This window comes from Lissotriton helveticus, chromosome 1_1 (assembly GCF_964261635.1).
Source record: "Lissotriton helveticus chromosome 1_1, aLisHel1.1, whole genome shotgun sequence".
Lineage (NCBI taxonomy): Eukaryota > Metazoa > Chordata > Amphibia > Caudata > Salamandridae > Lissotriton > Lissotriton helveticus.
Window position 1 is genome coordinate 1338786020 of NC_136057.1, and position 13552 is coordinate 1338799571.

Genomic DNA, 13552 nt, shown 5'->3' on the forward strand with positions numbered 1-13552 from the left:
CGCTCCAATACTAAAACATAACATTTACTTTAAATTAGCATTAATTACCCATTAAATAATTAATTTATCAATTAAAAAAATTCATTGCCAATTAATAAGTAATTACAAAATAAATTATACATAAAAAAATGTATTTAATTACAATTAAATTACTTCCCACCCTATTCCCCTATAGACCCACGACTTGCTCAGGTACTAAAACATAACACTTAATAAAAATTAACATTAATTACCAATTAAATAATTAATTTATCAATTAAAATAATTAATTGCCAATTAATAATTAAATAAAAAATTATTTATACATAAAAAAATCATTAATTATTTACAATTAAATTACTTCCCACCCTATTCCCCTATACACCCACAACACGCTGCGGTACTAAAACATATAATTTACTTAAAAATAAATTTATTAATATATAAAAATAATACACATATAATATAAATTAATTTAAATATTTAACAGAAACATATAACACATACATAATAAAAAACATAAAAATAATACAAATATCGATATTAGTGACATCGAAATTAGTTACATCGATATATATGCTATCGATATTACTAACTTCGATATTACTTACATCGATATAAATAAATTCAATATTACTTACCTTAGGGTCGATATTCTGTCCTACGATATTCTTGACATCGATATTCTGTACCTTCGAAATTTCAAACACGATATTTTGGTAGGTTGAAAATTAAAACTCGATATTTTGACTGTGTACCGTTCTGGGTGGCTCCGTCGGTAGAAGAAGGTTACAGCTGGATTCCGCTTTGTAGGGTTTGAAGGGATTACCAATTGTCTTCCCTTGAGCGGCTGGACAGGTGCAACTTGGGCAAGTAAGACCAAAAGTGACACGAAGAAGGTAGGATTTGAAGCTGAGCGAGCAGTAGCTTGAGTGCTGAAGGTGACTAATAGTGTTGAAAACAAGGTTGGAAAGGTGCGATTGGCTCACGCTGCGGGTTCCGCTGTGCAGTCTAATCATCGCCAGAAATTTGTAGTAATTCTCTCCAACACTGTCAAGTTGAAGGAGAGATTTATTGTCAGGAACTACACAGCTGCAGGTCATCACTTGCCAGGAGCAGCAAACAAAAAAGTTGCAGTTATGATTCCAACCTTTGAACAGTAACATCCTGAGAATGCACTTGACATTGTAACATCATACCATAAACAAGACAGCATCATAGAATACTACAATGGGCTTCTTCTGGCTGCAGCTTGGCAGACAAAGGCGCATAATGGACTTGGGAGAGTGAGAGGAAGGGAAGGGAAGGGGGAAGGGGACGATGTAAGAATGGAAGAGTGAAAGGGAGAGAGTGAAAGGGTGGATTGATGGATAATGAGAGAACGGATGGATGGAAGACTGAGAGAAAGGATGGATGGAAGTATAAAAGGATGAATGAGAGTATGAATGGATGGAGTGAAAATATGGAAGGATAAGTGAAAGGATGGATGAGTGAAAGGATGGATGTAAATATGGATGAGTAACACAATGGATGGATGAGTGAAAGGCAGGGTAGATGGAGGATGAAAGGATGAATGGATGGACGAGTGAAAGGGTGAACTGATGGATGGATGGATGAATGGATGGATGAGTGAGTGAAAGGATGGATGGCTGAGTGAAAGGGTAAATGGATGGATGGATGGGTGTAAAGATAGATAGCTGAGTGAAAGTGTGGATATATGGATGAGCCTAGAGGAGGATGATGGATGGATGGAGTGAAAGGATGGATAGATGGAGCGAAAGGGTAGATGGATACACGAAAGAATGGATGGATTTTGGGAAGAATGGATGAATGGATGGATGGAAGGGGGAGATAAGGGGAAGGATGCATGATTGAGTGGATGGATTGATTTGATGGATGGGTGTCCCTGGGCCAGTGGAAACTCTCTTTTATGGGCTCCACAGCTACACTACACTCTCCATGTTTTGTGGTCCATTTATATTGTACCAAGAGTGAATAATTATTCTCTCTTGGTACAATAAAAATAAAATGCAGACTCACTTCGTGTTCAGCAACAAACTGAGGCAGCTAGTGACATTGTTTGATTGCTGACCCAAGTGAATGAAGATGGCTTCGCCATTCTAGTACTGTGAGCATGTGAGGGAGAGACAGTGAAGGAGTAAGTGAGAGTGAGTGAGAATGAGTGACAGTAAGGATGAGTGCGTGTGAGAATGAATGTGAGTGGGTGAGGGAAGCAGAATGCAAGTAGGTGTAACTGAGTGTTACTGTGTGTGAGGAACAGTAAGACTGAGTAATTCAGAATGAGTGAGAATGAGTGGGACTGAGTGAAAAAGAGTGGGTCAGAGTAGAATGAGTGAGACTGCATGAATTAGTGAGAAAGAGTGAGACTAAGTGAGTCAAAATGAGACAGTAAACTCAGGGAGTTATTTACAATGGGGCTGCACCACCAGAGTTTCACTTTTGAGGTGCTCTGGTGGTGCAGGACTCTCAATCATATCTATGAGGTGACGCAAGGCCTCATAGGTGTGTTTGCATCGCCTCATAGATAGGGAGTAACAAGGCTGCGCAAAGCGCTGCATGCCTTAATTTGTGTCAAGGAGGTGTTCCATGGGCATTGCGGTGGCTGTTCCCACGCAGCACCCATGGAAATTGACGTTGCCCTAGATTTACAAAATCATGTAAACCTGGGGCGGTGCCAAAACCTTATGCCGCCCCAGAGCAGGAGTAACGAGGAGAAATTTTTTCATTTCTCCTACTATTTTCCTCAGTCCATGTGTGCTGCGTTCTGAATCACACATAGAATGAGGACACTGCCTCCGTGGATTGTTGTTGTGCTGGAAGGTGTCCCTTCCTTCACAAAAACAATCCTCCCAACAATGCAGAACAAGCGTGCCTGTGTTGGCGCTAGGCACCAAATTGTGCACCAGCACTGGCTCAAAGGATAGGAATGCACTGTATCTCGTAGATGTAGTGCATTCCTGCCCTTTCGATTTGGCATAGGGCAGAGCAGCAATAAAAAGTCTTGTGGCCCTTAGTGAAAACTAGTGTGAGAGAACCCTTCAAGAAGAAGCTCACTGGAATTTGAACCAAGGATTACACCCACCACTTTTACAGGCACCAGCCGCCACTGGTTAAGATACTGGTTTAAAGGTATAGGCAATAGAAGCTAAGGCTACGGGGTTTGGCTCAGTGCATATTGCAGAGAGTCTTGAATGAGATCTGTCTAGCCAGAGACACCCAGTGAAGTTCTTGAATGGTGGCAGCAGTGTGGCAGAACTTGCTTACATGAAGTGGTTTTCTGGAGGCATTGTTCTGGGTTCAGAAGAGACAATAAAGGAGTAGATGTGCAAGCAGTTCATTAAGTTATATTTTTCAAAAAAGGAGACAATTGAATTGGTTGCTCCTGATTCCTGCAGGCCAATGATACCTAGCCTCAGTATTAAGTCCCTACCATGCTTTGGTACCCATAGTGATACATTTGGGATTACGCATGAATACAGATCTGAAACTGGTATTTTGCTTCTAGACTAATGCTGGTGCTGCTGGAGTGATCCCAGGACTAACTAAGGGATTGCAGGGGAGAGGGGGGGGCAACCCTGCATGTTATGCTCCTTTCTTCACGTGCTCCTAATTTGGTTATGGTTCAAGAATGACAGCAGGGAAAATAACTGATTTATATTTAGGTACAAGCAACTGTGGTTTGAAATCATTGGTGGAGGACTTTATCATTTACCGGGGGAAGGGATAATATTTCAGAAACTCCCTTTTATAACGGCAAATGTCTCTTGATCACCTTGTCCTGATGAAGACCCTCATATTTGCTCCTATTGTGAGTCAAAACATCAAATATATCCAGTCCACTCTCTTCCCATCTTTTAGATACTGAACTAGTTGATTTGACTCTGATCATTTATTTTTCAAAAACAATGTGCAGCCAGATTCCTTTTTATCTCACATTTTGATAACTTTATCGCTCCGTTTTTCACGTATTTCACTTTATCTGTGCATAGCACCACCATTTCACTATAGCACCGGAATGAATTTTGCAAATATTGGTTTGTTTGATTGACTTAATCCAAACTTTAATCTTGGGTCATTGTCCAGGTGTCATTTTATTAATTATTAAGAGTGTTTCTGATCTCCAAGCTCAGAAGATATTAGACATGTGCATTGGGCTGTCATCAAAATGTATTTCCATGTTTCACAGGAATGCAGGGTACCCTGTTAAGATTACATACGCTGGTCTGAAAGGGGGCAGTTTAGAGCATTCATGTTTTTACTTTGCCTGTACTATTAATTGAGCCCTCCAAAGAAATGTCAGATGGCTCCATTGTTTCAACACTCGCTGCTGGCGTCTGCCGGATCGGCCAGTCACAGGTGTGTACTCCCGCAAAGCGACTCAGCTGTCCGTCCTTTCATGGTTGGTAATGTGAGTACCATGAAAAGGGGCAATAGTAACACCTGCCATCAGGTTATAGTGCCTTGAAACAGAAGAAGTGCAGCAGGAAGCGCAATATTCGAAACAGGTCCATTACGTTGTATTCCCAAAGTGTTGAAACCCTACATATTCGAGTATCAACGCGCTCACGTGTTCCTGAGCTCCGCTGTTGTAAACGTACTTTTTACAAAAGTATAACCGCAAACGCGTTTGCCTCTAGGCGCTTCTGTCTGTCTTGCTTAGGAGTGCATTTTTGCGCTGTATGTTCATATCTACCGTATACGTTTATGCCGTGAGTGCCTACAACAAACACGCGTCAGGACTTCATGGTCGTAGCTACCCGTGGTGCATCAGGTGCAGTCGCACCGGGCCCGGAGGTCTCAGGAGCCCACTTCCCCGTGCTTATTGCTACATTTTGCTACAGAATCATCAGCCATGCGTTCTGTGTTCATTGCTGGCAGTAACTAATACCCAAGGCATCTCTGAGGCGCCAACTCTGTATGGGTTGCAGGAGTCACGCTTTATATGGGATCCTTGGTAACTGTGCCTGTTTCTGATGAATGTTTCTTGTTCAGTTTGCAGTTCTGCTCTGCGTACATTTGTGGTACGCTTTGCCGACTAACCTGTATAGTATGCTGAGTTCCTGTGCGTCCATGCGCTCCAGGGCGGTGCAGGTGGGCACCTCCCCTCGGATGGCAGTGCTCCGCCCCTCTGTGGGCGGGAGGAGGTGAGCACAGCAGCAGAGCCGGGAGCGGAGTCAGGGAGGCGGAGAGCCCAGCCTGAGCCGCCGACACTGGGGAGCAGCGCAGCGAGCCGATCTCAGAGTTTCCATGCCCGAGATCCGCGGATCGTGAGCTTGGAAGTTGGGATCAGGACCCGCTCCGGTGTGGATTTGAACTTTGGATCTGGACTTTGGGATTGAGCTTTCGGAGTCCGTCCTGCGGAAGGTGACCTGGGAGTGCTCAGACCCTGGAGAGCGTCTCTTCAGATCCGACCTCTAGGGGGCAGCCTGGAGTCTGAGCCGGATCAGCAGAGGCGAGCGCGGATCCGTGCACCGCGGGGTCTGTCCTCGGTACTGGGGGGTCGGAGCGGGGACACTAGAGGAGACCCCGAACCAGCAGCAGCATCACTCGCCCCACAGCAGCTGACCGGCCCTCACAGGGTATGGGCTTTCCACTCCTTCTTGTATTTATTTTATGTTTATTTTAAAAGTTTTATATAGCGCTAGCTTGACCCGTGGGTATCAGAGCGCTTTACATTATACACAGGAAATAAAGGTTGCGTTACATAGCATGATCTAAGGAAGCAAGAACGAACATAATAATTAGGCAAACGGTGCGGGGGAGGGAGACAAAATAAAGTAGGTGGTTGGCACAGTTCAGTAACCACCTATCCTTGATGGGTTGACAAGTGTGGGGCTAAGCCAGGGATCACCCCCCCCTGACTAACTGGCTTCTGTCATGGTGCGAAGTGAAGGGTGAAGCCGGAGACCTTCTGACCAAAAAACAGGAGGAGGTATTCTTTGCGCCTGTCGCTCCTCTGTTGTATAGTTATGATACCTGCCAACCTGAACAGACATCTTAGCGCGAGGAGGGGGCGGGGACTCGTGCCAAGAAGTACCTATGACTAGGCACGTTTGAACCCCACCTCGCCCCCAATCCCACCCCCCTCCCCCCAAAGAATCTTGCAGAGGCTGGTACCTATGTCCTGGGGTGTTTTCGCACCCCTTAATGGACGTCGACTATTCAAAACCATAGAATAACGAGCTGAAAGCTACTACAGTGGTTTTCAGATGGTTTTCCCTGCCATCATGTGACATTGGCTCCTCACTGGGTTACCCTGTGATGGCTGCCAATATCGTGTGTCACACTGTGGCACCGTGTGAGTTGGCAGGCATGAGTTCTGTCGAGTAAGGGGTACATCTGGGGACCAGGGGGTACTGCTAGGCACTGACGGGGGTGGGCCCAGCGCTCCCCAGTGCTCTATAACCCCGAAAAGTGTTGGGTACAGCTGGTGACCACCTAGAAAAGGCTGTGGGAGGGGATCGGCCCAGTGCTGCAGGGCTACCTTGTAGTAAGTGGGGGGGTGGGGGGGCGGGGGGGGGAGGTATACAACTGGAGTCTATGTGCATGTTTGAAATGTTGCTTCTCTACCCTAAGTCGAGTGTGTCAGACAGAGGTAAGTGAGTGCTGTCTTTAACAGTGAACTCTGCGGTCTCTCGGCGCTCTACCGAGTGTGTGTTTTGGTGTGCGCGCTGCACTGTGAGGTTTGCACGCCGCCCTCTCCCACTGTTCTCACTGCTGTGCCGATGCTTTCGAAGTTTGTTCAGACTATGCCCATCCTTTCTGTAGCTTTTCTGCTGTGAGACTGCCCTCGAGTGTTCTATATAGGATGGGGGCTGTTGTTGAAAAACAGCTGAGGGTTTACAACATACGTTTCATTGACGGCACTTGGCGTTTGCAGGTAGAGGCGGAAAAAAAGCATAATGGAAATGGGCACCGTAGTCTGCAGAGGTGGCAAGTGTTGCCAGTGTGAGACAAGAGGGACTAGTACTAACAGTCTGAGCTGACAGATGGATGGACAGACTGCAGAACGATGTCATACATTCACCCCAGTACAAAGATCTGGGTCTACATCCATCGTTTTTTTGCTCATCATGCCATTCCGGTTTTGGACCCAGCCATATGCAAATCAGTCTTGACCCTGCGCCCAATGGGAACAGTCCAGCCCGAACTGCCAGGCCAGGTCTGAGCAGACAGAGCATGGGAAGTCAGCCTTAGGAGAAAGCTAGTGCATGGATGACGACCTGAGTGGGGAGGCCATGTGTTAAGAGTTCGAGTTGAGATGCCATAAATGGACACTCACAGAAGAGGCTACAGACTGTCGGACTGGGACATACAATAGGCCTGGGCACCAAACTAAAAGTGGCTCCGATTTAGTAAATCAGCTAGCTAAAAAAAAGTGCCCCACACTTGCAATTTGCGGAGTTTTGAACTCTTACACACACGCTGTACACAAGCAGCGTTTGTGGCAATAGAATAGAAATCGAAAGTAATAACAGGCCCACAGACCATCAAAAAACAGTCTATCACACTGACTTGTCAAATCAGTCCTCTGGCAATGCCAGGTTACCCAGTATGCCAGGGCGACCACTGATTTGCCAGCTGAGCCTGAAGTTCCTGTGAAGGATAGATGTTCATTGGTGAGTGGTGGGGGATGCCGTAGAGCCTTCAGTTAAAGGAGGCATCCAGCCCCAACACACCACTGCAACAGTCACCACAGCGAGGTAGCGTGTCCCTTTCTTGTCTGTCTTCTTGGAGTTAGGTGGCAGTGTTTGTTGGATGCCTTCTTGGGTATTACTTTCCAAAGCATCCTTTTGTTCGATGCCTTAGATTATAAAATGACCCTTGATTGAGTGTCTTATCGAGTTTTAGATTACAAATTTTCCAATTGTTGGATGCCTTAGATTACAAAATGTCCCTTTTGTTGGGTGTCTTCTTTGGTTTTGGATTACAGAATGTACCTTCATTGGGTGCCTTAGATTATAAGTTACAGAATGCATTTGTTATTGGATGCCTTCTTGGGGTATAAGTTACAGATTTTCCCATATTTTGGCTTTCTTCTTGGGTTTTAAATGCCAGACTTTACAGTTGTTGGATGGCTTCTTGGATTTCAGTTTCCTGAATGCCTCTTTGTTGGATGCCTTCTTGGGTTTTAGCTTACAGATTGTCAAATGCATTCTTGAGTTTTAGATTACAGAATATCCCATTGTTAGATATATTCTTGTGTTTTAGAATACAAAATGTCCCTTAGTTCAATGTCTTCTTGGATTTTAAGTTACAGAATGGCCCTTTGTTGGATGCCCTCTGGGGTTTTTGATGATAGAATGTCCCTTTATTGGATGTCTTCATGGGTTTTAAATCACAGAATGCGTCTTTGTTGGAAGCCTTAGATTACAGAATGTCCCTTTTTTGGATGCCTCCTTGGGTTTTAATTTCAAGAAAGTCAAGCTGTTTGGTGGGTATTATATTACAGAATGTCCCTTTTTAAGTCGACTAAGAGACATGTTGTATATACTTTGTGCCCATTGCTTTTCATTTATTTCTTTCAATGTCCTTCAAAAATCCTAGCTTCCAAAAGGTTAATCTTTACTATTTGTCCCCCCTTTTCATCTGCTGTTCACTCCCACAGTATGTGTATGAGTGTTGAGCAGGATTACTAAATGTGGTATGAAAGATGAAATTCTTGGGTGAATGAATTGGTTTTTTGATCCTGTTTGATCTTTTTTCTTGTATAGAGATCTATTTCATTTGAACATTAGTTGTGTTGTTTCTCTTCATTTATCTTTTTTCACATTTCTTTTGTGCCAACTGGCGTCGTATTTATTGACAAAAATTGATTAAAAAAAATCTTTTATTGTGGCTTATAATGAAATAAAGATTACTAGCCAATCAGCTACAGAATGACTAGGAGCTTCTGTGTTCGGCAAAATTGTTTGCATTGGCATCAGTACTGGCATTTCTGTTCGTTTCGATGTTCACTCCCACAGAGCAGCGCGCCAATATATGTAGCCTTTCACTTGTCCTAGCATAGCAACTGTAAAAGGGACTACTTTTTCCTTTGTGTAAGACCATTCACACGAGCGCTGAAAGTTTTCAGTCGCTCCAAGCTCCCACTTTCGTTTCTGTAAACAGGGCTGTAATTCTTGTTATTTCCTTACATTTGCTATGCATTAAAAGGTGTTTCCCTGGGGGCCCTGGTTTACTTTTCTTTCTGTAACTTCAGAGTGAGAGAACTGTAATTAGCAGATCAATAATGACTGCACTCTTTCCTCTGGCTGCTAGCAATGCCCAGTGCCGGCTGCCCCTGCCCCTTTACCTTCCACCTCGACAGCTGCTATTCATGCACCCAGTTCTGTCTCGCCCTGCTACTTCACCACTGATGCTTGTGATGCCCACCCTTACGCTTGCCACAGCCTGAATTAACGTGTGGTGGTGTTTAGCAAACTTCTGCTGTTTCTGTGGCATATAGTTTCAGCTTCAAGGCACAAGAGCCCTGCCTCTTTGTGATCAGTGTCCTCTCTGAGACAGCTGGCGTGATTCCTTCTCTGTTAAAGCCCCGACATTTGCATATGGCTTCTGACCTACTGTTGTGGTTCAGCCTAGGCACCCGGAAAGGGGTTGGGGGGGCATGGACTCCCATATGCTGAAGGTTTGTTTCTTGTCTTTCTATTTATCAACCACCTCCCAAGACTTAGATAGGATGTGCGCTAACTCGTCTTCACATTGCGTCACGTTCCCATCAAGGGCGGAGTCTGAGCACGCACCTTCCCGTCCTTTAGTCAAGAACAGCTGTAGTCCTTTCTCTCTTCCACCTGGATCTATGTCCTGCTGATTGGCTGTGATAGCGGCACTGGGACCACGGGTAGATGTTCAGTCGGGCAGGAGGGAAGGCGGCCGACATGTTGGAGAAATTCAACAATCTGGAGGAGCAGCTCAAGAAGTTAGTGGAGAATATTAGGGAACTAGGGATCATCGTAGGCAACTCCAGCCGAGCTGCCAAGCTGGACTCAACAGAAGCTGTGAGTGCCACCAGACTGGAATCACTCATTCATCTACAACGGAAACAGCGTAGTACCATTTTATTGGCCACTGATACCCCATTATTCCCTGAACACCCATCCTGGGTTTGCTTCAATGACTACCCCAAATCTTTCCTGAGGCGCGAGGAACACTGCCACCAGCCTGTTACTCATATCACCCCTCCCCCATTGAACACATACTGGAGTACACGTAAACTTTTCCACGGTTTAGTCTGAGTGCCTTGTCCCCCCCTTTTAGTCTTGGAAATATCCGCTTTATCATTGCAAGACACAACTGTGGCAGGTACAATAGAGTTAAAATAGCGAATTGGATATACTATCATATTTTCTTCATGAATCTAGTTTGTGGTTGGAGGCGTGCTCCGGTATGCACATTTGTGAGGAGAGGTGTGCACATGTGTGAGAAAGCTGTGGTATAAACAAAGAGGTTAGGTCGAGAGAGGAGAAGGTGAGGTAGACCGAGGTCAACAGCTTTATTATAGCATAACGCCTGACAGTTCCAGTCACTTTAAGAGGGTCCCCTGGAAGAAGGGAGCGCTGGGCTTGCCCACTTTGCCCATGCATCAGCATTGCTGATTAGAAGGATGCCACTTGGACAGTCTGTAGAGTGTGTCAGGTTGCAAATTACATGCAATATGCGGTGTGTCTGCTGTATACAGAGGTGTAGCTTCGGGTGGGCGCGGGTGTTTGAGGTGTGACACCCAAATAATTGCTTTATTAAACACAGTGCAGTGCGACAATCATGTTACGCCTCACTACATTCAAATGTCACCAGCCGCCACTGCTCGGCACCTATTCCTTATACACCTACATACTTGTTTGTATTTGTTCACCCCCTCTGTGTTTTCCCATTGTTCTCTTGTAATTTAAAAAAAATTGTAATGTATGTTTCCTTCCCTGTACATGCCAGCCCACCTTCCACGCCTCTCTGTCATGGCATCCCCTAACAGTGTTATTTATGAGCTTTTTGTCTGCAGAGCTGCAGACAGAAAACGGCCATAAACAACTAGCTAATGTTTTAGTGGTACCCAAATCTCCTGCCAGTGCCACGGGGGCCGAGGGCCAGTCCTCCACACTTTAGCTGCTTAGGTGGGGGGTTCACTGCTCCTCAGGCACATACACATATTCAATTCGTTCTAATACATCAAGTTAGTTCTGCGTTGCCTTTGCTGTAATTAGGAGTACTGTGCTGCTCTTTCAAGATAAAAAAGCATGTGCAATGCAAAATGTCTCGCATTTGCGAGAGTTTAATCTATTGGCATTATAATTGACATTGCCTTTTATTTACGTTTTAAAAACCAACACATAAATAAAAGGCAGTGCCATTTACAATGCCAATGGCTCAAACTCTAACAACTGCGAGACCTATTGCATTGCAAATGCTTGTTACATCCTGCCTACACCAATCCCCTTTTCCAGTATTTTCAACCACTCCATATTTTTTTTTTTGCATTTGTATATAGCTGGAACACAACGGAGTGCTTTTACCTAAACACCAGTAACAACATAGATGGTCTCACGGTTTTTAGGAACAGATTATTAAAGTGGTTTGTCCAGAATCACAGGATGGTGGGCTGGCGCATAGACTCGCATGGCTACAAACTTTGGCATAGCCAATTGATCTTGTATCAGCGAGAGCTAATGGCTGGGCTAGAGTAAGATTTAGTTGCCTTGTGGGTAGGTCTAGAGAGGACTTTAGTTTATTCAACAGAAACATCTGTTTTTAAAGAAGTCACAGAAACATACACCTACATACATACACACAGACTTCTTAATCCACTGATCTGCTCTGCTGTCTTTAACGCTTTGCTTCCACCAATCACAGCTCCCAGCATGAGCAATAGGTTAAACAGAAGTGCATATCAGTGCCAGTGCTAGGTGGCCAATACTTTACCCAAAGTGTTTTTTTCTTTCCATTATTCATCCGTTTGATATTTGTAGTCATCCATGTCTGTTTAAACTATGTCTTAAGGTTATAGTAATTCAGAGCAAATTGTTCCCTTTTTACACCAATAGGAGTCAATATTTCCTGTTATGTGCATTATTATTTAAAAGGGTTTCCATACCTATTCTAAGTGCACCTGCCTGCTAGGAAGCTTCTGCGCTAGTCTAGTAAAATTGTATGCAATAGTCCATGTTTTAAAATATTTATTACAAGCATATGGCTACCACATGTAGGTGACCGCATGTTTTCTTTTTTTTCTTTGTACTTTTGTATCGTTTGCTTGCAAAGAATTACCATTGCACCCGATTGCAATGCAAGACGTAAAGTTTTCAGCAGGTTTAGATTCTAAAAAGTCCATAGGTTGGATGTCTTGGGTTTTAGATTCTGGAAGCTGCCTTTGTTGTATGCCTTCTTAGATTTCAAATTCCAGACTGTCCCTTCGATATATGTGTGGGAGTTGGAACTGCCTGTAAAGGTTTGCACTTGGAAGCCACTTAGAAGTGCACTTCCAACAATTACTGTATAGCGCACACACCAATCAGCAGATGTGTCTTCAAATATAGTGTGTTCTTAATTGCCCAGTTGGATATATCTTTTCGCCCTCAGAAGGATGAATTATGCGGGTAATAAACAAATACACAGGTAGCTTAAATAGGCAGAGCTATGCACCCTGGGACCCAAAACCTGTTCACCTGGTGCTCATGTGGGCTTCTCTCTCTCTCTCACGGACTCCAGTGCTATCTAGCATCTTACCCACATACTTGGCATTTCTCCACCCTGTCTGTGTGTCAGACTTTGAAGCTGCTTCTCATGTGGCTACTTTGTTCTTGCAACCTTTTTTTTTTTTTTTTTTTGTAAGACCTTTATTGTACATTACTATAATTACACAGCAATGAGACTACAACCCGGGGGCCGGCTGCGGTGTTCCAGGTATAACCTTTTTTTTTTAATATGACACACCTGGTTATGCATATGTGCTTTTTTACCTGCTGTGCACTATAGCCTGCTGTCGTGGGCAATACTGGTTGTTAAAGGCCTTGAACCAGAGTTCGGTTTGGCCAATAATGAGGATGAGAGACTTTAGCAACTGGTGTAGCCCGAGGTAAGAAGGGCTATTAGGCTATCAGAACATTCCACCCACTAAGGGTAGAATGTTCTCAATTAAAAACGGAGAAGTATGAAGACAAACATTGGAATGTTGCCGATCTTGGCTTTTACCAGCCATTATAACCCCAGAGCTACTCCATTGTCTTCAATGGAGCTCTCAACATTCCAATGTTATAATTTCGCTTACTTCTGTGTTGACACCATAGGACCCTTTTGTGTGTCTGCTCTAAAGAAGACCGCTTTAGCTGTCTCGGTATCCTTATGTAATCAAAATAATTCATAAATGTAAAAATACAGGCTTATATACAATCATTGAAAGGTCATTGGTCAGCCCATCATCCATTAGTCTGTGCAACTTTCGTTCACATTTTGCTGTCATTCACCGCGCATACCGCTGAGGAAATAGGTGAGCCCATTTTAAACGTCACTGTCTGTGTTGTGAGTGATGGCATTTTCCATGATCACACACGACCAGCCACCT

The 13552-nt window shown here is 44.2% G+C and overlaps 1 protein-coding gene across 1 annotated transcript in view; it reads left to right on the forward strand.

The window, feature by feature from the left end:
* Positions 1-5132: 5132 nt before the first annotated feature.
* Positions 5133-13552, forward strand: part of LPAR2 (lysophosphatidic acid receptor 2) — a 138359-nt gene continuing 129939 nt past the window's right edge. The window contains exon 1 of the mRNA XM_078682656.1: positions 5133-5579. The gene's annotated coding sequence lies outside the window, so the exon portion shown is untranslated. The remainder of the gene's footprint in view (positions 5580-13552) is intronic.